At 36.9% G+C, this 22,386-nt stretch overlaps 1 protein-coding gene across 2 annotated transcripts in view; it reads right to left on the reverse strand.

Moving 5' to 3' along the window:
* Window positions 1–17,596, reverse strand: part of RALBP1 (ralA binding protein 1) — a 49,753-nt gene extending 32,157 nt beyond the window's left edge. For both annotated transcript variants that reach the window (XM_011366160.2, XM_011366158.2), the window contains exon 1: window positions 17,442–17,596. The gene's annotated coding sequence lies outside the window, so the exon portion shown is untranslated. The remainder of the gene's footprint in view (window positions 1–17,441) is intronic.
* Between the last annotated feature and the right edge of the window lie 4,790 nt (window positions 17,597–22,386).

Consider the following 22,386-nt stretch of genomic DNA (forward strand, 5'->3'; position numbering starts at 1 on the left):
ACATAATTTTGTAAACCAATGTTTTCCAATAAACTTAATAAAAGTAAAAATTAAAAAATAAACATGCTTTTGCAGAAATTTGATGAGAACAAAAATAAAATAAAATGCTTAGCACTGAGTAAGCACTCAATCAATATTAGCTGGTATCTTAATTATAAAATAAAAGAAACAAAGAATACATTAGAAGGAATCAACAGCAGATTAGATGAAGCAGAGGATCAAGTCAGCAATTTAGAAGACAAGACAGTAGAAAACACCAATCAAACCAGAAAAAAAAATTTTTTTTAATGAGGCTAGTTTGATCTCTGAGACAACATCAAGTGTACCAACATTTGCATCATAGGAATATCAGAAGGAGAAGAAAGAGACCAAGAAACTGAAAAGTTATTTCAAGAAATAATGACTGAAAACTTTCCTATTCTGAGAAAGAAAATAGACATACAATCCCAGGAAGCACAGAGAGTCCCAAACAAGATGAATCCAAAGAGGCCTACGCCAAGATATATCATAATTAAAATGCCAAAGGTTAAATTCAAAAAGAGAATATTAAAAGCAGCAAGAGGGAGGCAGCTAGCTACTTACAACGGAGCTCCATTAAGACTGTCAGCTGATTTCTCAACAGAAACTTTGCAGGCCAGAAGGGACTGGCATGAAATATTCAAAATGATGAAAAGTAAGGACCTACAGCCAAGACTACTCTACCCACCAAAGCTATCATTTAGAATTAAAGGAGAGATAAAGGGCTTCCCAAACAAGAAAAAACTAAAGGAATTCATGGCCACCAAGCCAGTATTACAAGAAATGTTAAAGGGACTTCTTTAAGAAGACAAAAAAAAACAAAAAACAAACACCAAAAAACCCAACACAAATGTGAATAATAAAATGGCAATAACTATCAATCACTTTAAATGTAAATGGATTAAATGGTCCAGTCAAAAGTCAGAGAATGGCTGAATGGATAAGAAGAATCGATAACAAGACCCATACACATGCTGTCTACAAAAGACTCACTTCAGATCAAAAGACACACATAGACTCAAAGAGATGGAAAAGGATATTTCATGCAAATGAAAAGAAAAAAAGCTGGAGTACTAAGTAATACTTATGTCAGATAAAACAGACTTTAAAACAAAGGTTATAAAGAAGGACATTACATAATGATAAAGGGATAAATCCAACAGTAGAGAACCTTTATAAACATTTACATACCCAATGTAGGAGCACCTAAGTACATAATACAAATGCTAGCAGACATAAAGACAGGTATCGGCAGTAATACAGTAACTGTAGGGCACTTTAACACACCATTGACATGAATGGATAGATCATTCAGACAAAATCAACAAGGAAACACAGTGGCCTTAATTGACACACAGGACCAACCAGATGGATTTAATTAATATTTTTAGAGCATTTCACCTAAAGCAGCAGAATAAACATTCTTTTCAAGCACACACAGAACATTTTCCAGGCTGGGCCACATGTTAGGCCACAAAACAAGTCTCAATAAATTTTAAAAGATTAAAATCATATCAAGCATTCTTCTTTAACCACAATGGTATGAAACTAGAAGTTACAAAAAAAACCTGAAAAACATACAAACACATGGAGGTTAAATAACATGCTACTAAACAAAGAGTGAGTTAACAATGAGATCAAGGAAGAAATCTAAAGACATCTTGAGACAAAAATGAAAACATGACTCAAATATGTGGAACACAGCAAAAGCAGTTCTGAGAGGGGCATTCATAGAAATAGAGGCCTACATCAAGAAACAAGAACAATTTCAAATGAACCACCTAACTTTACACCTAAAGAAACTAGGGGTTGGGTGGGGGCGGAAGCCCAAAAGGAGAAGGAAGGAAATAAAATAGATCAGAACAGAAATAAATGAAATCTTTTTTTTTTAAAGTACAAAAAAATCAATGAAACCAAGAGTTGGTTTTTGAAAAGATAAACAAAACTGGTAAGCCTTTAACAAAACTCATCAAGAAAAAAAGAGAAGACCCAAATAAGTAAAATCAGAAATGAAAGAGAAGTGACAACTGACTCCACAGGAATACAAAGGATTATAAGAAAGTACTGCAATTATATGCCAACAAATTTGGACAATCTGGAAAAAATGAATAAAGTCCTAGAAACATATGACCTTCCAAGAATGAGTAAAGAAAAAACAAAATTTGAACAGACCGATAACTGCTAACAAAATCTAATCAGTCATCAAAAGACTTCAAACAAACAGAAGTCCTGGATTCAATGGCTTCCCAGGTTAACTTTACCGAACATTCAAAGAATTAACACCTATCCTTCTCAAAGTATTCCAAAAATGTCAGGAGGAGAGAAGGCTCCCAATATCCCTTATAAACATAGATGCAAAAATCCTCAATGAAACATTAGCAAATCAAATTCAGCAATACATTAAAAAGCTCATACACCATGATCAAGTGGGATTTATCCTTGGGATGCAGGATGGTTCGATATCTGCAAATCAATTAATATGATATACATTAACAAAGTGAAAGGTAAAAATTTATGATTATAGCAATAGCTGCAGAAAAAGCCTTCAACAAAATTCAGCAACCATTTATGATAAAAACTCTTGGCAAAGTAGGAAGAGAGAGAACACATGGAAAAGTGGGAAGAAAGGGAACATACCTCAAAATAATTAAGGCCGTATATGACAAAGCCACAGTTAACATCATATTCAACAGGGAAAAGCTAAAAGCATTTTCCTTAAGATCAGGTATAAGACAAGGCTGTCCATTTTAACCACTTTTATTCAACATAGTTTTGGAAGTCCTAGCCACAGCAATCAAACAAGAAAAAGGAATAAAAGGCATCCGAATTGAAAAGGAAGTGAAACTGTCATTATTCACAGATGACATAATACCATAAATAGAGATCCCTAAAGAGTCCATCAAAAACCTATTAGAACTGATAAATGAATTCAGTAAACTTTGCCAGGAAATAGCTCGCTTTTATTTTTATTTTCACATCACTCTAGTGTGTCAACAGTCTTTGGAAACAAATAACATTATTGTTTATAGCATTCTGTTTTTAGTAGTGATATTTCCATTTACAAAATATAGTAATTCTTGATCTCCATAAATGTCAAATCCTAGAAAACACAGCATTCCTATGCGTGATGTTAACATTGTTTTCGAATATTTGTTAACCGAAGATTCATTCGATGAATCCAATTTATGTATACATTTCTGTTACATTAGGATTAGAGACAAGTTTTTTTTAGAAATAACTCCAAGAACAGTTTTTATATTTTGTTTTCATATTGAAAACCAATCAGATTTGCTTCATCCTCAAAGAGCATGTTTATGTAAAATTAAATTAATGCATCTGAAAACAGCAAAAGGCAGAATGATCACCTTTTCACTACTAAGTTTTTGCCTTAGAACCCCAGGTATATTCTTTCTTTGTGGAACCAATTCATATCTCTGTCTCCCAGCTAACTGGACAGGGACTTGTACCCCGGTTTACTTGGCCCCTGAAATAAACACTGCTCCCAACAACAACAAAAAAAATTAATGCTGGCAGGAAACTGCACTTTCATTCCTAAATAGGAAATGGGTTAATGGTTAATTTTTCTTATCCATGAGCACAGTATATGTTTCCATTTATTTGTATCTTCTTCAGTTTTTTTTCTTCAGTGTCTTATAACTTTTTTGATTATAGGTCTTTTACCTCCTTGGTTAAATTTATTCCTAGGTATTTTATTGTTTTTGATGCAATTATAAATGGGATTGTTGTCTTAATTTTTTTTTCTGATAGCTTGTTATTTGTATATAAAAATATAACTGCATTTTGAATGTTAATTTTGTATTCGGTCACTTTATTTAGGGCTAAGGTTAGAAATGTGATCCGCAGGTTATCTCAGGGTAAATGCTGCAGCTGCAAGTGCCACTGGCAAGTACTCTTGGGGCAAATGGAAAATGGGTTAAAATGTCCATACTAACCAAGCACTCTACAGATTTAATACAATCCCTATCAAAATACCAGTGACATTTTCCACAAAACTAAAACAACCCTAAAATTTATATGGAACCACAGAAGACCCCAAATAGCTGTACCAATCTTGAGAAAGAAGAACAAAGTTGGAGGCCTCATGCTGATATCAAACTATAGTACAAGGCTACAGTAATCAAAATAGCAGAGTACTGGCATAAAAACAGACACATAGATCAATGGCACAGAATAGAGAGCCCAAAAATAAACCCACACCAATTAATCTATGACAAAGGAGGCAATGATATACAATGGTCAATTAATCTATGACAAAGGAGGCAATGATATACAATGGGGGTAAAGACAGTCTCTTCAATAAGTGGTACTGGGAAAACTAGACAGATACATGCAAAAAAATGAAACTGGACCACTTTCTTACACCATATACAGGAATAAACTCAAAATGGATTAAAGACTTAAATATAAGTCTTGAATCATAAAAACTCCTGGAAGAAAACATAGGCAGTAAACTCTTTGAAGGTATTCTTCCTAATATATATATTTTTGGATATATCTCTTTGGGCAAGGAAAACAAAAAATAAATAAGGAAAGGAAACTATCAACAAAAAGACAAACTACTAAATGGGAGAAGATAGTCACCAATGATACATCTGATAAGGGGTTAATATCCAAAATTTATTTAAAAAAAACTCATACGACTCAACAACAAAAATCCAATTAAAAAATGGACAGAGGACCTGTATAGGCAGTTCTGCAAAGACAGATCATCGACAGATAGATGAAAAGATGCTCAATGTCACTAATCATCAGAGAATTGCAAAGTAAAACCACAATGAGATATCACCTCACACCTGTCAGAATTTCTACCATCAACAAATCAAAAAACAAACACTGGCAATAGTGTGGAGACAAGGGAACCCTTGTGCATTGTTGGTAAGACTGCAAATTGGTACAGCCACTATGGAAAATAGTAAAGAGGTTCCTCAACTACCTTATGACCCAGCAATTGCATTTCTGAATATTTATCCGAAGAAAACCAAAACACTAGCTCAAAAAGATACATGCACCACTATGTTCACTGCAGTGCTATTTACGATAGCCAAAATAAGGAAGCAACCCAAGTGTCCATCGACAGACGACTGGATAAATAAGTGGTACATATATACAATGGAATATTACTCAGCCATTAAAAAAAAAAATGAAATCTTACTATTTGCGACATGAATGGACCCAGAGGGTATTATGCATAGTAAAGTAAGTTAGAGAAAGACGAAAACTATGTGGTTTCTACTTATATGTGGAATCTAAGGAACAAAATAAATGAACGAACAAAATGAAAACAGACTCATAGAGACAGAGAACAAACTGGTGATTGTCAGATGGGAGGCGGGGAGGTTAGGAGCCTAGGTGAAGAAGGTGAAGGGATTAAGTACAAATTGGCAATTATAAAACAGTCATGGGAATGTAAAATACAGCATAGGAAATACAGTCAATAATATTGTAATAACTAAGGTGTCAGGTGGTACTAGACTTATAGGAGGGATCACTTTATAAGTTATATAAATGTTTAAGCACTATGCTGTACACTTGAAACTAATATAACACAGAATGTCAGCTGTAATTGAATAATGAGAAACAGAATTTAAAAAGTTATCAATGAAAAAATTTTAAAGATACTCCACATTAGGGAATTGCAAGTTAAAACAACAATGGAGCTGATAAGACAAATCTACATTTTTTAAAATTATTTTTCTTAAAAAAACTTTTTTTGTTATAGTGTATGGTGACATGTTAACTAGACCTATTGTGATGACCATTTCGCCATATATACAAATATAGAATCATTATGTTGTACAGCTGAAACTAATGTTATACGTCAATTATAGCTTAATTTTTTTAAAAACAGACGTATAAAAATGAGATACCACTACACAAATATTAGAATGGCCAAAATCCAAAACACTGACAACACTGAACACTGATAAGACTGTGGAGCCATAGGGACTATCATTCAGTGCTCATAGCAATGCAAACCACTTTAGACAGTTTGGTTGTTTCTGGCAGAATTAAACATACTCTTTCCATATGATCCAATAATCACTTTCCTTGGCGTTTTGGTATTTATCCAAATGACTTGAGAACTTATGTACATACAAAAATCTGCACATGGATGTTGATAGCAGTTAATTTACACATTATGTTTATTCATAATTGCCAAAACTTGGAAGCAACCAAGATGTCCCTTGGTAGGTGAATGGCTAAACTGCGGTACTTCTAGACAATGGAGTATTATTCACCACGAAAAAGAAATGAGCTATCGAGCTAATAAAAGACATGGAGAAACCTTAAATGTATATTACTAAGTGAAAGAAGTCAATCTAAAAACGCTACATATTGTATAATTCCAGCTATATAATATTCTGGAAAAGGCTAAACTTTGGAAACAGTTAAAAGATCAGTGGTTCCCAGGGTTTGAGGGAGGGATGAACAGGTAGAGCACGAAGGATTTTTAAGGCATTGAAAACACTCTGTATGATACCATATGATGAATACATTTCATTATACATTTGACCAAACCTGTACAATGTACAATACCAAGAGTGAATTGTAATGTAGACTCTGGACTTTGGGTGACTGTGGTGTGTCAATGTAGATTCAATTTGAGTAGCAAATGTACCACTGTGGTGGGGGAATGATGTGGGAGTCTATGCATATGTGGGGGCGGGGAATAGATGGGAAATCTCTGTTATCTTCTGTTCAATTTTGCTGTGAACCTAAAAATGCCCCCCCAATAGTCTTAATTAAAAAAAAAAAAAAAAGGTAACCTAAGGAAAACTTGAAGAAAAATCTAATGTCATAATATGCTCATTTTCTTAAAATGCTAAACTTAGCTGAAAACCTTAGAATGCTATCTGCTGCTTTTCAATTATTTGTTACCATAACAGTGGGATAACAAAATGGACTTCGGTGAGCTTTTTCTTCAGTTTTATATTTGTACTTTCTTTTCCCATAATTTTCCCAAGCAGAAAGTCAAAGTTCTTGATTCACTATTACTACTTTAGAAGGAAGTACAAATTGCTAACATCTTAAAATAACAGCTTTAATTTATGAATTTTCCTTTAAAAGCTTTCTTACTGGTAAGGGAGAGGGGAGCTTTCTTATTTCATCTCTCCCACCCTTTTTTTCTCAAGATAGCAGTTCCTTATCCAAATATATTTATCTAGGGGCACCTATCACTAGCAGGTTGGTGAAAGATCTTGATTTATAAAGAGCTGGAAAAAGTCCTAGCTTTACAAAAACATTGCTTTCTCCCCCCCACCCCCGCCCTTTAATTCTCCCCCCTCCACTTGCACCCCTGACCTACGGATGTTGCCATCTCCCCTTAAGAACTGGATCTCTGAAGGTGGGATGACTCCCCCCACGCGCTCGCTGCGTGCACCCAGGGCCTGGCACCCCTGGCACACTCGAGGAATGCAGCGTATCCGGGGCCTGGAGCACCTGACGAATGGTCTGTGGCTCCACCAGGGGCGCGAACCTAGGACCTTCTGCATGTAAAGTAGATGTGCTAACCACTACACTATGGAGCCACCCCCCAAAAACATTGTTTTTATAATTGAAAAACACACCTCATTTTTAAACAATGGCAATGGTATGCAGTTTTATCTTCAACCTGTCACAATATCTGGCTCTTGATTTTTAGTGATTTTGAATTCATCTAACCTTCAGTTGATAATGAACCACCATGCTTCATTACATCATGGTATCAATTCTGAAAGCAATTCCAAGTGAGTTTTACTAGTATTTTTTTTTCAATAATCTTTTATGCAAAAGCTTTGTATTTTAATATCTGTGCAACTTTTCAAAGTGATCAGTTTGAAGGACTTCACTCAAATATAAAGAAACAGGCCTAGTGCCTGGTACACAGTGCTCAACAAATATTCCCTTCTCCACGTAGTACATTATCACCATTTAGAACAGGATGTGTACACGTTTACATACACATCTTTGCTCATATGTGTATAAAACATCTCTGAAAGAATACACAAGAAAATATTAAGTTGTTAAACCTTCAGTAGATCTTTAATGGCTAAGGAAAACACAATCACATTATTTGTCTCACCCAGGCCACCATCCCTCTGTAAAGAAACTGAGCAATATCCTGATGGAGAGAGAAAGTCTGGTAAATGGGAGGTTTACAGGCTCTAGATGGATGGATGGTCTGGGTTCAAATCTTAGCTCTGCCTGTGATATAGCTGTGGGTTTTAATTAAGCACCGTCATCTTTCATAGACTGGGCTTCCTTATCTGTAAATCAGAATACTGACATCAATATTGTTGTCAGGATTAAACAAAATGGCATTCCTGGTATACAGTAGGTACTAAGTAGTAATAATTATTAGTCAATATTTAATTGTACTATTAACTATACAAAAGTAAGAGTATAAAACTATCTGGACAAAACGTGAGATTTTCTAAACTACAAGCCCCCCCACCCATGTAAGAATCTGATAAAGGAGTTTTACTGCTTTTTCTGTCCCCAAGTCTCCATTTAAAATGACCTTCAGAAAATCTTAAGTGCATTTTTTAAACACCATAAACAAATTCAAAAAGCCAAGAAAAAAATGGGAAAAAAAACTAGCATCAGACATGACAATTATTTTACAAAATTAATTTTAAAAAAAAGAAAACCAGATAAATGATAGAGAATATGAACATAAAGAACACAAAAAACACATTTAAAAAATAAAAGAATAAGTAATTAAAGAGATGCTCTTTTTTCATCTACCAATTTTCTAAAGATGAACAGGTCTGATGTCCAATATTGAGGAGGGTGTGAAGAAAGAAACCCTCATCCACAACTGGTAAAAGTATAAACTGATACATTTAAAAGGGCAATTTAGCAATACCTATCCAGAACTAATATTCTGATCTAGCAATACCACTATAAAAACCTTATCCCCAAAAGTAAACAAAAGTAAACAAAAATATAAGTAAAAGGATGCTTATTGCAGCACTATTTACAACCACCAAAAAACCTTTATTCTATTGCATCTTTAGAAATAAAGCAAGGCACAGTGAAAAACACTGACCCGGCTATATGCTGTCTACAAGAAATTCACTTGAATTATAGTGATACAGATAGTCTAAAAATAAATGGAGTAATAAATAAATAGATGAAGTGACGTCAGAAAAATGGTGGCATAAGAAACCTCAAAAGTCCAACCCTCCATAAAAGCAACTAAAAACTGACACAATCAACTTTTTCAGAACACTGGAAACTAAACAAAAGTGTTAAGCAATCCAGGGAGTGCTTAATCAAGAAAATCAGCTGAATCTTGGTAAAAACATAGAGCTTTGCAGCATTAAACTTACTTTAGTCCAATCCTGGGCTCCCAGATCAGTGGCAGTCTTGAAAATAACAGCCCGCATTCCCAATGTTGGTTCAGGAGAACAAACCTCACTTGCAAATAAATTTAAATTATTTGTTTTGACCTATCTATTGGCTCCCTAGAAGCCTGCTGAAAAGGCCTGCTTTGTCTGCCTTTGCTGCTAAGCGCCCCCCCACCCCCACCCCACAAGCAGCACATCTACAGACAGATGTTTCCACTGCTGCCACCTAAAGCAACAGATAACAGTTGGGGCAAATACACTGACTAAAAACCTTAAGAGGAAAGGCTGAGCAATGAGATGTTTTGAGAGATAAGAAAAACAAAACAAAACAAAACAAAACAAAACACACCTTTATTTTATAAACTTCAACAAAGTCCTGAGAATCAAGGAGACAATGTGTATGACTGGGGCTGTGCACGTTCTCAAGAATTTTGCCAGATAAAGAATTCTTGATTGACAGTGTTTTTCTTTTAATACTTTGACTATGTCATCACACTGCCCTCTATGGTTTCAGATGAGAAGTCAGCTGTTAATTGACACTGAGGACCTCAACTGATATTGAGGATCTCTTATATGCAATGAGCCACTTCTCTCTTCTTTCAAGAGTCTTTGTTTTGCAACTGTTTGATTAAGATGTGTCTTGGTGTGGATCCCATGAGTTTATCCTACCCAAGAAGGCCCTACATTCTCACCTCTGGATGACCTTGGTCTCTGCAAAATATAGGAAATGAAGGCTAAGACAGAGTTGAAAGTGGCTGAATGGTGACAGTACACTCCAGCAAATGCATAGCATCCCTCTGAAAGTATTGAGAAATGTTTTTAGTATCAAATGTTTAAGGAAATCTCTGTCCGATCATTAGTTGACCAGTATACTAATGGGACAGAGATTTCAACAGGCACACAAGACAAGAATACATATACTACAAAATTAGCTAAGGAAAGTAACTAAACAACCTAACAACAACAGCTAAGACAAGCAGCAGCAACACCCCTGGGGGTAGGGAATAAATTGATTTCCAGAGCTGCCACATAATAATACTCAAAATGTCCTATTTCAACAACAACAACAACAAATTACATGTTCTCAAAGAAAAAGGAAGAAATGGCCTATATGTGGGGGGATAAAAGCTATCACTAGAAACTCTCCCTAAGGAATTTCGGCCATTAGAGAACAGAGAAAGGGGCATAAAGAATATCCGCAGAAATGATGACCTAAAAATTTGTCAAATTTAATGAAAAACAATCTACATATCCTAGAAGCTTAACAAAATCCAAGCAAGATAAACTCAATGAGATCCACACTGAGATACTACTTAATCAAGTAGTTCAAAGACAGAGAGAAAATCTTGAAAGACAAAAGTGGCTCATTGCATACAAGAGATCCTCAATATCATTAACAGCTGACTTCTCATCAGAAACCAGAGGCCAGAAGGCAGTGGGATGACATAGTCAAAGTACTGAAAGAAAAACCTGTCAACCAAGAATTCTTTATCTTGCAAAATTACTCTTCAAAAAGAAAGAGAAATTAATTCAGATTAAGAAAATCTGAGAATTCATTGCTAGATCCTACAAGAAATGCTAGAGTCCTTCATGCTGAAGTGAAAGGACATAAGACAATAACTTGAATTCACATGACTAAAGAACACCAGTAAAAGTAACTACATAGGTAAATATAAAACATAGTATAAATATATTTTACATTTGTATCTCTTTTCTTTCTCCTGATTTAAACAACAACTACATAAAGCAAATACTGTAAATCAGGCACACAATGTATATAGTTCATGACAACAGCACCATAAAGGGAGTGAAGCTACAGAGCAGTTTTTGTACATTACTGAAATTAAGTTGTTATTAATATGTTGAAAATTAAGATGTTAATTGTAATCCCAGGGCAATCACTAAGAAATAACTCAAAACCATAAAGTATAAGGGAATTAAAATGGTGCGCTGGAAAGAAACACAGAAGAAGGCAGTAATGGACAGAAGAATGCTGTAATGGAGGAACTAAGGAACACAAAAGATATAAGATATATAGAAAACAAATAGCAATATGGTAGAAGTAAGTTCTTCTAATCAGTAATTATTTTAAATATAAATGGGTTAAATCCTCAAAATAGAAGACAGATTTTGGCAGAATGGATAGAACAACAACAAAAATAAGATTCAACTATATACTGCCTACTAGAGACTCATTTTAGGTTCAAAGACACAAGAAAGCTGGGATGGCTATCCTAAAACCAAACAAAATAAACTTTAAGACAGAAACTGTCACAAAAGACAAAGAACAGCATATAATAATAAAATGGCAAGTCTGTCAACAAGATATATTATAAACATATAAGCACCTAATAACAGAACCCCCAAAAATATGGAACAAAAATTAACGAAACTGAAAGGAGAAATAGTTCAACAAGAGCTAGAGAGTTCAATATCCCCTTTTCAATAATGGATAGACCACCTAGACAGAAGATGAATAAGGAAACAGAAGACTTACACAACACTTTAAATCAACTAGGCCTAACAAGCAGCTACAGAACACTCTACTCAACAATAGCAGAATATATATTCATTTCATGTGCACATGGAACATTCTCCAAGACGGATCATATGTTAGGCCACAAAACAAATCTCAATTTTAAAAGACTGAAAGCATACAAAGTACGTTCTCTGACCACAACGAAATGAAACTGGAAATCAATTGCAAAACTTTTTTTGAAAAATTAAAAATTATGAAGAAATTAAGAAACACTTTCAACAGACATTCAACGAAAAATCTGACAAACTAGGAATAGAAAGGAACTTCCTCAAACTGATAAAGGGCATCAATGAAAAACCCATAGTTAACATCACACTTAATGATAAAAGACTGGAAGCTTTCTTCCCAAAATCAGGAACAAGACAGGTTTGTTCTTGTCACTTCCATTCAAAATTGTATTGGTAGTTCTAGTTAGGGCAATCAGGCAAGAAAATAAATAACAGGTGTTTATATTGGAAAAAAAGAAGTAAAACTGCCTCTATTCACAGATGACATGATCTTATATAGAAAACCCAAAAGAATACACAAGAAAACTATTAAAGCTAATAAATGACTTTAGCAAAGTTACAGGACACAAGATGAAGAGAGATTAAGATAGAAAATAAGTTGTATAGTTGATCCTTGCACTTCGTGGGTTTGAACTGCACGAGTGAACTTAAATCCACGTTACTCAAGGGTCAACTATATATTTGAACCGCTGTTGGGAATGCGTATATGCAGAACTCCAACTTAACTCATATGCAGATCTTAAATTATGCAAGTGGCTGGAGCCCCTAAACCCCACATTGTTCAAGGATTAACTGTATATCTACATATCAGCAATGAACATTCCAAAAATGAAATTTTAAAATATTCTATTTGCAATAGCATCCAAAAGAACAAAATAAGAATTAAAAAACCAAAAAGGTGAAAGACTTATACACTGATAGCTCAAAACACTGCTGAAATTAAAGAGGACCTAAATAAACAGAGAAAAATCCTTTTTAGTGGATGTAAGAATACTGTTAAGACAGCAAAGTATTGCTGTAACTCAAAGTGATCTATAGACTCAATACAAACTCTACCAAAATTTCAATAGCCTTTTTTGCAGAAATGGGAAAAGCTGATTCTCATGATGCTGAAAGGATGTTCAACATCATCAGTCACCAGGGAAATGCAAATCAAACCCAAAATGAATCACAAATTTACACCTATTAGGATAGCTAAAATTTTAAAAACCAGAAAATAAAAAGTGTTGGTGAGGTGGTAGAGAAATTAGAATCCTTACGTTGAATAGTGAAATTCAGCTGCTTATAGGAACGGTTTTATAGTTCCTCAAAATGTTAAATATACGAGTTACTATATAATCCAGCAATCCTACTCTTAGATAATACCCAGGAGCAATGGAAACATATAACCACATAACAACTTCTACATGAATATTCATACCAGCATTATTCTTAACAGCCATAAAGTAGAAACTCAAATGTTCTTCACCTGATGGATAAACAAAATGTGGTATTATTGGATAAAAGAATACTATTCAGCGATAAAAAGGAATGAAGTCCTGATATATGCTACAGTAGGGATGAACCCTGAAAACATTATGCTAAAGAAGTCATCACATATTATGATTCCATTTATATGAAATCTCCAGATTAGGCAACTCCACAGAGATAGAAAGTAGATTAGTAGTTGCTAGTGGGTGAGACCAGGGAGAATGGTGAGTTACTGATGAGTAAAAGGTTCCTTCCTCTTCTGGAATAATAAAAATGTTCTAAAATTGATTGTAGAGATGGTTGCTCAACTCTGTGAATAGACTAAAAACCAGTACAACTTTTATTGAGATATAATTTATATAACATAAAATTCATCCTTTTAAACTGCTATAAGAAAAAAGCAGGCTCGAGTCTTTGCCATGTTAAAAATCCATCCCTTAACCTTTTATGACCCTCTAACACCTCACATTCTTCCCTTCACACCTAAGATTTGTTTATTCTTGAAATAATCTACACTTGCTTTCTCTACTCTCTGACCTCTCAATTACTCAATTCAATAAAACCTAGCTCCTTTCCCAATTGTTAGCATTAAGGAGAATGCTACAAAACTGCTCAAATTCAATAGTTATCAAATTCAATAGACCCTTAATAATCTTTGTTTTACTCAAGTTCTCAAAGCATCTGAAGTATAGCTTCCTTTTCTTCATTTTTATTTTTTCTGGAGTCGGTTATGAGGTATAACTCCCTCTTGAAATGATCCCATTTGGGCTTCTATGACATTTTCTCATGATTTCTCTATATCTCAAAACAGGAATTTTCTTTTCCAGTTCTTCCTCTATCTCGCTTTAAATATTGTTGTTCTCCATGTCCTATTTCTAGAGCTCCTCTCCATCAGTTAACTCTTCCTATTATGTTACCTAAATCAAAGGCTTCAACTACCACTTATTTTATATATATATATACACACACATATATACACATATATATCTACATACATATATACACACACATATATACATATATATGTATTCATGTGTGTATATGCATACATATATATGTATATATGTATATGTGTATATGTGTATATATGTGTGTATATATATGTATATATGTGTGTGTATATATATGTATATATGTGTGTGTATATATATGTGTGTGTATGTATGTGTATATATGTATGTATATATACATATAGCGCCTGATGACTCTTATCAAGACTTCTCTTGTACTCCAAATCCAAACATCCAATTCTGCAGACCTTTCCACCTAGATGTTTCACAGAAAACTTCCACTCAATATATCCAAAAGCTAAAATATTGTTCCTCCCCAAATTTGAACCTCTCTTCCAGAATTTCATCTTAGTATGCTTTACCATAGTTTATACAATCATCCAAATTAAAATCCAAGTCATCTTATTAAACTATTTATCACTCCCAAAATCCAACTGTTACTAAATCCCATGAATTCTACCTTCTAAATATTTGCACTATTAATCTAATTCTCTGTATCTCCACTGACACTACCTTTGTTTAGGAGCTTATTCTGTCACTTCAAGTATTACAAAAACTCTTAACCAGTCTTTCTTCATCCTGCCTTATCTTCCCTCTATCCCTTCTTAAATCTATACAATACCAGAACTCTCTAAAACAAAAACCTTATAACTTGATTATAATCCATAAATCCTGATTAAAATCCATAAACTCTATTATTATATATAAGAAACAATAAATAAAAAACCTCTAGAATCCTTAGAATGGCATGCGATACCTGAGGATCTATCTATGTAGCCTCATCTTCTACTACTTACCATAAACCCAATACTTATAATAAACACAATGCTATCTAGCTGTAGAAAACGACTTCTCATTCCTAAAATACCATGCGCTCTCATCATCATATCCAACTTTTCCTCTGCCTTAAATTCCTTTCTCCCCATCTTCCTCCTCTGTCATGCCTAAGCTATATGTTTAAGAACGTCAAGTATAAAGTAGCAGATATAACCCAAAAGAGTCAAAATGGGTGGAGCTTGCTAATGCCTCCTGTCTCAATGACTCCTATTTACTTACAAGATAAAGTTGAAATTACTTCAACTGTATAAAGACTATCCATAATTTGGTCTCTGCCTACCTCCCAGTTTCAACTTGCCACCACCTATACCTGCAGATCCTACAACTCATTATGTAACTTTAGGCTCCTGTGCTTTTGCTCCCACTGTTCCTTCAACCTAAATGCCCACCCTTTCTATGCCTGTATACTTACTATTTTCATTCCCTTTCTCCTTACTACTGCCCCTTTCCTCAATCTCTCCTCTTCCCGTAAGAAACTGACCACTATCTCCTTTTTACACCACTGTACCCCATACTTTCTTCAGTCAAAGTAATCTTAAAAACACAATGCACTTGCTGACAGTTTAAGTAAGAGATAGTCTTACCACCCCGATGGCAGAGGCACTGCCTTATCCATCTGTACGTCTTCTTCACCTGGCATACCTGCTACATAGTAATTCCTCTACACTAAACGATCTGCATTTTTCCTTCTCTCCACACACTAATGTAAGTTTCTACTGGGATTTTTCTTTCAAAAAAGAAAGAACATAATTTCGGATTACATTTAGGGCCCAATCATTCCTTGCCAAGCAAACGACTGTGCAAATACAACTTGTACAAACTAAAGTTAATATGCATTTTCTGATACTGCTTCTATTTCCCTAAACTGGAGAAATGGTCCCTCACAGATTCAAAACGGGAAATACTATTTGAAGAGATAGCATTTAAGTTATGTCACATTGCTTTAAGATACTTTAAAGAATTCTCAATGGTTACTGTTAAACTAGCCCCCACTTAAATCTATAGGTCACTTTGAAAAGTGGGAACCACTCTGCTAAACTTCCTACCTCTACTACTGCCAAAACAGCTTACAGCAATTACTCATCTTCAGGGAGATACTCAGAAAGGAATTATCAAATCACCAAGATAACTGGAAAGGCAGAAAGTGAGGTTATCTTTCACATTCACGGTCTGCCACCATGATCACCAAACCAGAACTGGGCCTGCTCCTTATCGCCACTTAAATATTTTGTGACTAACTGCTAAGTATGATGGAACGCTACTCAAAGGGCTCCAGCATTGGAACATGCCCACTCCACTAAACAAAAAATGCAGTGATAGCTTTTCAAATTAGACTAGATGGTGTGTTAACTCAGTGTCCAAACGACTGTACTTTTTTTATACGCACAAACTCTCTCGAATTAACATTTTAATTATCTTCAAGAGCTCTATTAGGCCCTAGGGGAATCATGCTGCTTGCTCATGAGGGAGGCTCTGTGGTAATAAATTCCCAAACCTGAAACAGCATAATTACTGCAGGTAAGACTGAGGGGTGAAGTATTTTGTAAAACCTGTTTCAATCTCACAACGACTTAAAAAAAAAAAAAAAAAAGCTGACCTCAATAACAGTATTTTGGCACAAGCATACTTGAAAATGCGCTGTGAAAAGAATTCTCAACCCCAGATAGGTCCGTCCATTCCCACTGAAACCTGAACTAAGGACCGCAGCACCCAAAGAAGCCCCACTGCTTCCACGCCAGTGGTGGGAAACATCAAGAGCCTGTTCCTAGCCCACTGGGCACGCACTGAAGACGGGTCAATATTTCAGATGCGATTAGAAAACAATATGGTTATATAAAAGACTGAGTTCCCTGTCCTGCGGGTTTGCCCAAGAACTGTCCCGAGGCCTGGAGCCCCTAGGGGGGAGGGGTTCGGTTCTTGACTCTCCTCCTCCAGACCCCGAGAGCACCAAATCACAAACAAATGCGGCTGCCATGAGGGAGGCCCGGCCGGCAAGTGGGAGGAACGCACGACAAATGGGGCAAAAATGAGAAGCCTGCCCGGGAAGAATCCGCACTAGGGGCAGCCACGCCCCCCACCCCCAACTCCCACCCGAGCGCGGCGAGCGCCTAGCCCCGCACGCTCCCTAACAGACGCGGCTGTGATGCGACTGTGGAGTCTCCCCGGGAACGCGACTGGCACCGCGGCGACCCCCGCACGCCACCGCTGCCCGCCACTAACCTGTGCCCGCGACCGCCCGCTCCCGCCGCAGCCACCGCCTCCTTGCGCTCACGCTGCCGCTGCAGCCACCGTAGCCACCTCCTGCGCTGTACCCCTGGCCGGCCTCAGGCGCCCCATTCCCACCCCGCCCCAGCCTCCGCCTGTTTACAATGATTGGGACAGAACAGGACTAGCCGGCCTAGCGCGCAAGCGCACTCCCTCCTCCCGCCGCAGTCGGCCTCCCGGGCCCTCCTCTCTGTGTTGGCGGCTAAGGCCGACAAGGGCAAACGTCCTGCGCCCTCGCGCGATGCACGGTGGGAGGCGTAGTTCTCGGAAACCCAGTTTCAAGCCTATAGGAGGGCACTTTGTGGAGGAAGTACACTACAACACCCAAGAAGCACCGCGCCCCCTACGGCTTCGGAGTTCGTCGAGGAGACAGGAAGCGCGCGAAAGAACGCGCCGCGCCAGTGCTCTGCGAGCGCCTGCGCAGCTCCTGGTTTTGGGAGACTGGGTGGGACTTGCACCTACCCGAATCTAATCCCGCGGAGGTGATTTGGGGGCAGCCCCTGGGGTAATCTTGAGAAATGAAATGCCTTTTCTCTCCAGGCTTCTGGCCCGCTTGTTCCTCAAATACCGACGTTCAGACTTTTTGTGCCAGCAGGCTTCAGTCGTCCTAACCAGTTAAACCAGCCTAGGAGGCCAGCTGGGTGGGACATCTTCCCGATCGCGGACTGGGCGGGGCATCTTTTGCTTGGGGTGGGGACGTCTGCCCTGGGTGTTTGGGTTAAAGGGAAGCGCCCTGGCCGCTGAGGAGAGACTTACGTAAGACTCTGTGGGGACCGTCTTTAGAATTCCTAAAACGAGTCTTGACAGAGGCCGGTCTTTGGTTCTTGAAGGATATCAGGACTGCTGTCTTCTGTCGCCCTCTTTGCATCAACTTTCACAAAGGCACACCTGAATTAGAACTGAACAGCGCGTGGTTAGCTTGCAGATAGAACTGAATCATGAGGAAGACTGGAAATAACTGGATTTCTGGAATCAGTCTTCAGAAAGACTTGAATTGTTATGTTAGTGCATGGCTGGAAATCAGGCGTCCTTTGAACTGTTGCTTTATAAAATTTGGCGGCTTAGGGGAAATATGATTTGGGATAGATAGTCCTTCCCAATCCCTTCCATTTCTACGTACAACACTTTTTTAAGAACTTAATTACATATTTAAGTTGACCTCTGTAATCCATCCTGCACTCTATCTCCCAAATCAATTTCCCTCAAATCTGACATCAGTCTCTCCCTTGTACTCTGCATTTTCCTACCCAGTAATGTTCAGCCCCTACAGCCTGTTATTCAAGAGGCTTCCAGGATTACACCCTAAGGTGGTCTTCTATAGCTGCTGTTTTTTGACTGCTTGAAAAGCTTTCTTACTGCTTCCCTGGCAACAAAACTGTCTTCCATGCAGGATGAGGCAAATTTCCCCAAGCACCGAGAGAAGGGAGTCCTTTGGCGGAAAGTGTGGAAAGAATTCAACGCACATGCCAAAGTTAGAGTCAAAAGGAAAGTTTATTAGAAAAGGGATAACACTGTGTTCTCTCAGAGGCAGAGAGTGAGAGGGACTGACAATAGAGATGAGAACAGGGAGGGAGAGGGGAGAGAGAGAGAGTGTGCACGCACTTGCTCAAGCACTGAAAGGGACCCTGAGTGTTCAGAGAATTTCGTTTATATGTCATTCTTTAGTTCCCATTTCCTTTGATATGGACATACAGTGAGAAAAGGGGAAGCGTGAATTGTAGAGTAAAAGGCCTGCTTGCAGTTCCCAGCGTTTAATCCATAGGTTCCTCCAAAGTTTTAGCCATAGGGAATGACTTGGTTCTTATCCCCCCTTCACAGGTGTGGGGACTGGGTTGGGGAGCAGAAATCTTCCTTTGTTCTGAAGGTGTCTTCCTGGTCTGGCTGCAGTGCTGATTAGCATATTGCAGTCTCTGATAGTGGCTTGATTAACATTTTAATTCTCTTGCCTCTTCCCTACATACTCTGACTACTTAGGTGGGCATGTTACCATCACAATTACAGTACTCTTCACCACTGGCAAAAAAATAGGCACTGACTGGAGTTGGGGCATTTTTGAGCTGTTGTTTAAAATTGCTATATGGACACAGGGAGGAGGAGAAGCTTTTAACCAAGGTAACTGCTGCTGGCCATTTTCTTCACAACATTAAGAGGCCTTTCTGCAGTAGGAAGGAATGGGGACAAGAGGGTGGGGCAGGGACAGGGAGAGAACCATGTGCTGGCAGCCTGAGGACTGTGGTTTCAGTTTCAGAGGCCATAGTTTTTGTATAATTCTTTGAGTGCTTTGAGCATGTGACCCTAGCTGGGTGAGCTGATAAATTTATTTATTATTATTTCAGGCTAATTTGTGTGGATTTAGAACATATTTGTTGGTTGCCCCCTGAGCATTCGTTCTTCCCATTTAAGCCATGCAACAATCCCTTTCCCTCTAATGGCTGAGAGTTTCCGAAGTGAACATATAACCCAGTCAGAACCAATGAGTCCCAGAGTCTTGAGTTGGGGCTTCTAGTAAACTGCAGAATCCTTTCTCTTCCTGTGTGATGTAGGCATATGAAGTCTGGAAATGTGACAAACATTTTGCTCCTACAAGAGGAAAGCCTGAAAGGACAGGGTGTAGGGGAAGGACACCAGTAGAACCTGAAGAATTGTCAATATTGTCAAATTGAGTGCTGGAAAGGAGAGGACCCTTGTATTTGGTGGCATCATTAGAGCTGCACTATAAAACCTCACCTGTTTGACCAATAGACTAATCTGTACACTGTTTAGAATTGTGAGCTATAAATGTCCTGTATTTGAGCCAGTTTGTATTGGGGGTTTTCTGTGACCCAAAATTCTAAAAGGCCTAATTCAGTTGGATTTCTTTTACATGACAACGAAAGGTCCTGACTAATACAAGTTGCTACTTAAACTGCAGAAGAGACTTTCAGCTGTGACATGGTGAACAATTTCTCTGCATACAAAACAAGTACAAAACTGGACAAATTTGTCAGAAACAACCATTTCAGGGCACTGGAAATTAAACAATTTGAGAAACATCTGTTCTTGAAAAACTTCTAGAAGTTTCAGTAGGAACCATAGATGTCTATGACTTTTTGCCTGAGGCTGCTTCTTTCCTGCCCTGATGTCCCGGAACTATAGTTTTACCAGTATGGGTGGAGCTAGCCAAGAAAACTAGCAGCTTTATTGCTAGAAAGAATGGACTAGATTTGTGGTAGGAGGTAGAAAACTTATGGCTTTGCCAGCTGGACGGAATATAAAATGATGCATCCACAATGGAAAACAGTATGGTTTTTTCCTTAAAATATTAATTACAAAATTATCATTTGATCCAGCGATTCCATTTCTGAGTATATACCCAAAATAATTGAAATCAGAGACTCAAAGAGATGTCTGTAGTTTCACATTCATAGTAGCATTATTTGCACTAGCCAACAGATGGAAGCAACCCAAGTGTCCACTGATGGATGAATGGATAAATAAGATGTGGTAAACACATGCAATGTAATATTATTTAGCCTTAAAATGAAAGGAAGTTCTAAGTAATGTCAAGCAAAAATCATGAGAACTGAAAGGAGAAACTGGCAATTCAGTCATGCGTAGAGGTTTCAAATTCCTTTCTCACCAAGTGATAGAACAAGAGAAAATCACCAAGTGTATGTAAGACTTGAATTATAGTATCAACCAACCTGAAATATTTGACACGTAAAAAACTCCATCTTATAACAGCAGAATACACATTCTTTTCAAACACAAATGAAACATTGTTCAGGATAGATCATATGGTAGGCCACAAAATGAATCTATAAATTTTAAAAGGATTGAAAACATATAAAATATGTTCTCCTTCCATGATGGAATTAAATTAGAATTCAACAACAGAAAGAAATATGAGAAATCCCCAAATATTTGGAAATTAAACAATACATTTTTAAATAACCCACAGGCCAAAGAAGAAATAACAAGGAAAATTAGAAAATATCTAAAACTGAATGAAAACAAAATATTACATATTAAATTTAAGGGAAGCAGCTAAAACTGTATTGAGAAGGAAATCAATAGTAGGAAATGCTTATATTAGAAAGAAGACAATAAGCTTCCACCTCAAGGTGGCAAAAGATGAGTAAATCAAACCTGAATTAAGTAGAAGTAATGAAATAATAAAGATCAAAATAGAAATCAATGAATTAAAAACAAGTAGAGAAAATGACCCAAAAGCTGGTTCTTTGGAAAGATAAAATTGATAAACCTTTAACTAGACTAAGAAAAAGAGAAGACACAAATTACCAAAATGAGAAATGAAAAGAGGGACAACACTATAGACTTTATAGTAATAAAAAAGATACAAACATAGTAATTCCAATCATTTAAAAAACAAACGAAAATGGAGGTATTTCAAAAAAGAACACCAAAACTAATTCAAGAAAAAGTAGAAAATCTGAATAGGTGTATACCAAGGTAAAACACTCGAATCAGTAAATACAAATCTTCCCACAAAGAAAAGCCTAGGCTCAAATGTTTTCACGAGTGAATTCTATCAAATATTTTAAGGAAAAAAATAATACCAAACCTATTAACACCTTTTTAGAAAACAAGAGTAAGGAGCACATCCCAACTCATTTTATGAGGCCAGTATCATCCCGGTACCAAAACCAAGGACATCATAAGAAAATAGATGTACAGACTGATATTTTTCATGAATTATACACTTTCACCCATTTCCTGTTTAGAAAAGAAAAAAGTGCAGATTGCTTCCAGTGTCAATTTAATTTTACATAAACATGCTCTTTGAGGCTAAGGCAAATCTGACTGGTTTTTAATGTGAAAATAAAATATAAAACTGTTCTTGGAGTTATTTCTAAACAGAACTTGTCTCCAATCTTAATGTAGCA

This window comes from Pteropus vampyrus, unplaced genomic scaffold (assembly GCF_000151845.1).
Source record: "Pteropus vampyrus isolate Shadow unplaced genomic scaffold, Pvam_2.0 Scaffold122, whole genome shotgun sequence".
Classification (NCBI taxonomy): Eukaryota; Metazoa; Chordata; class Mammalia; order Chiroptera; family Pteropodidae; genus Pteropus; species Pteropus vampyrus.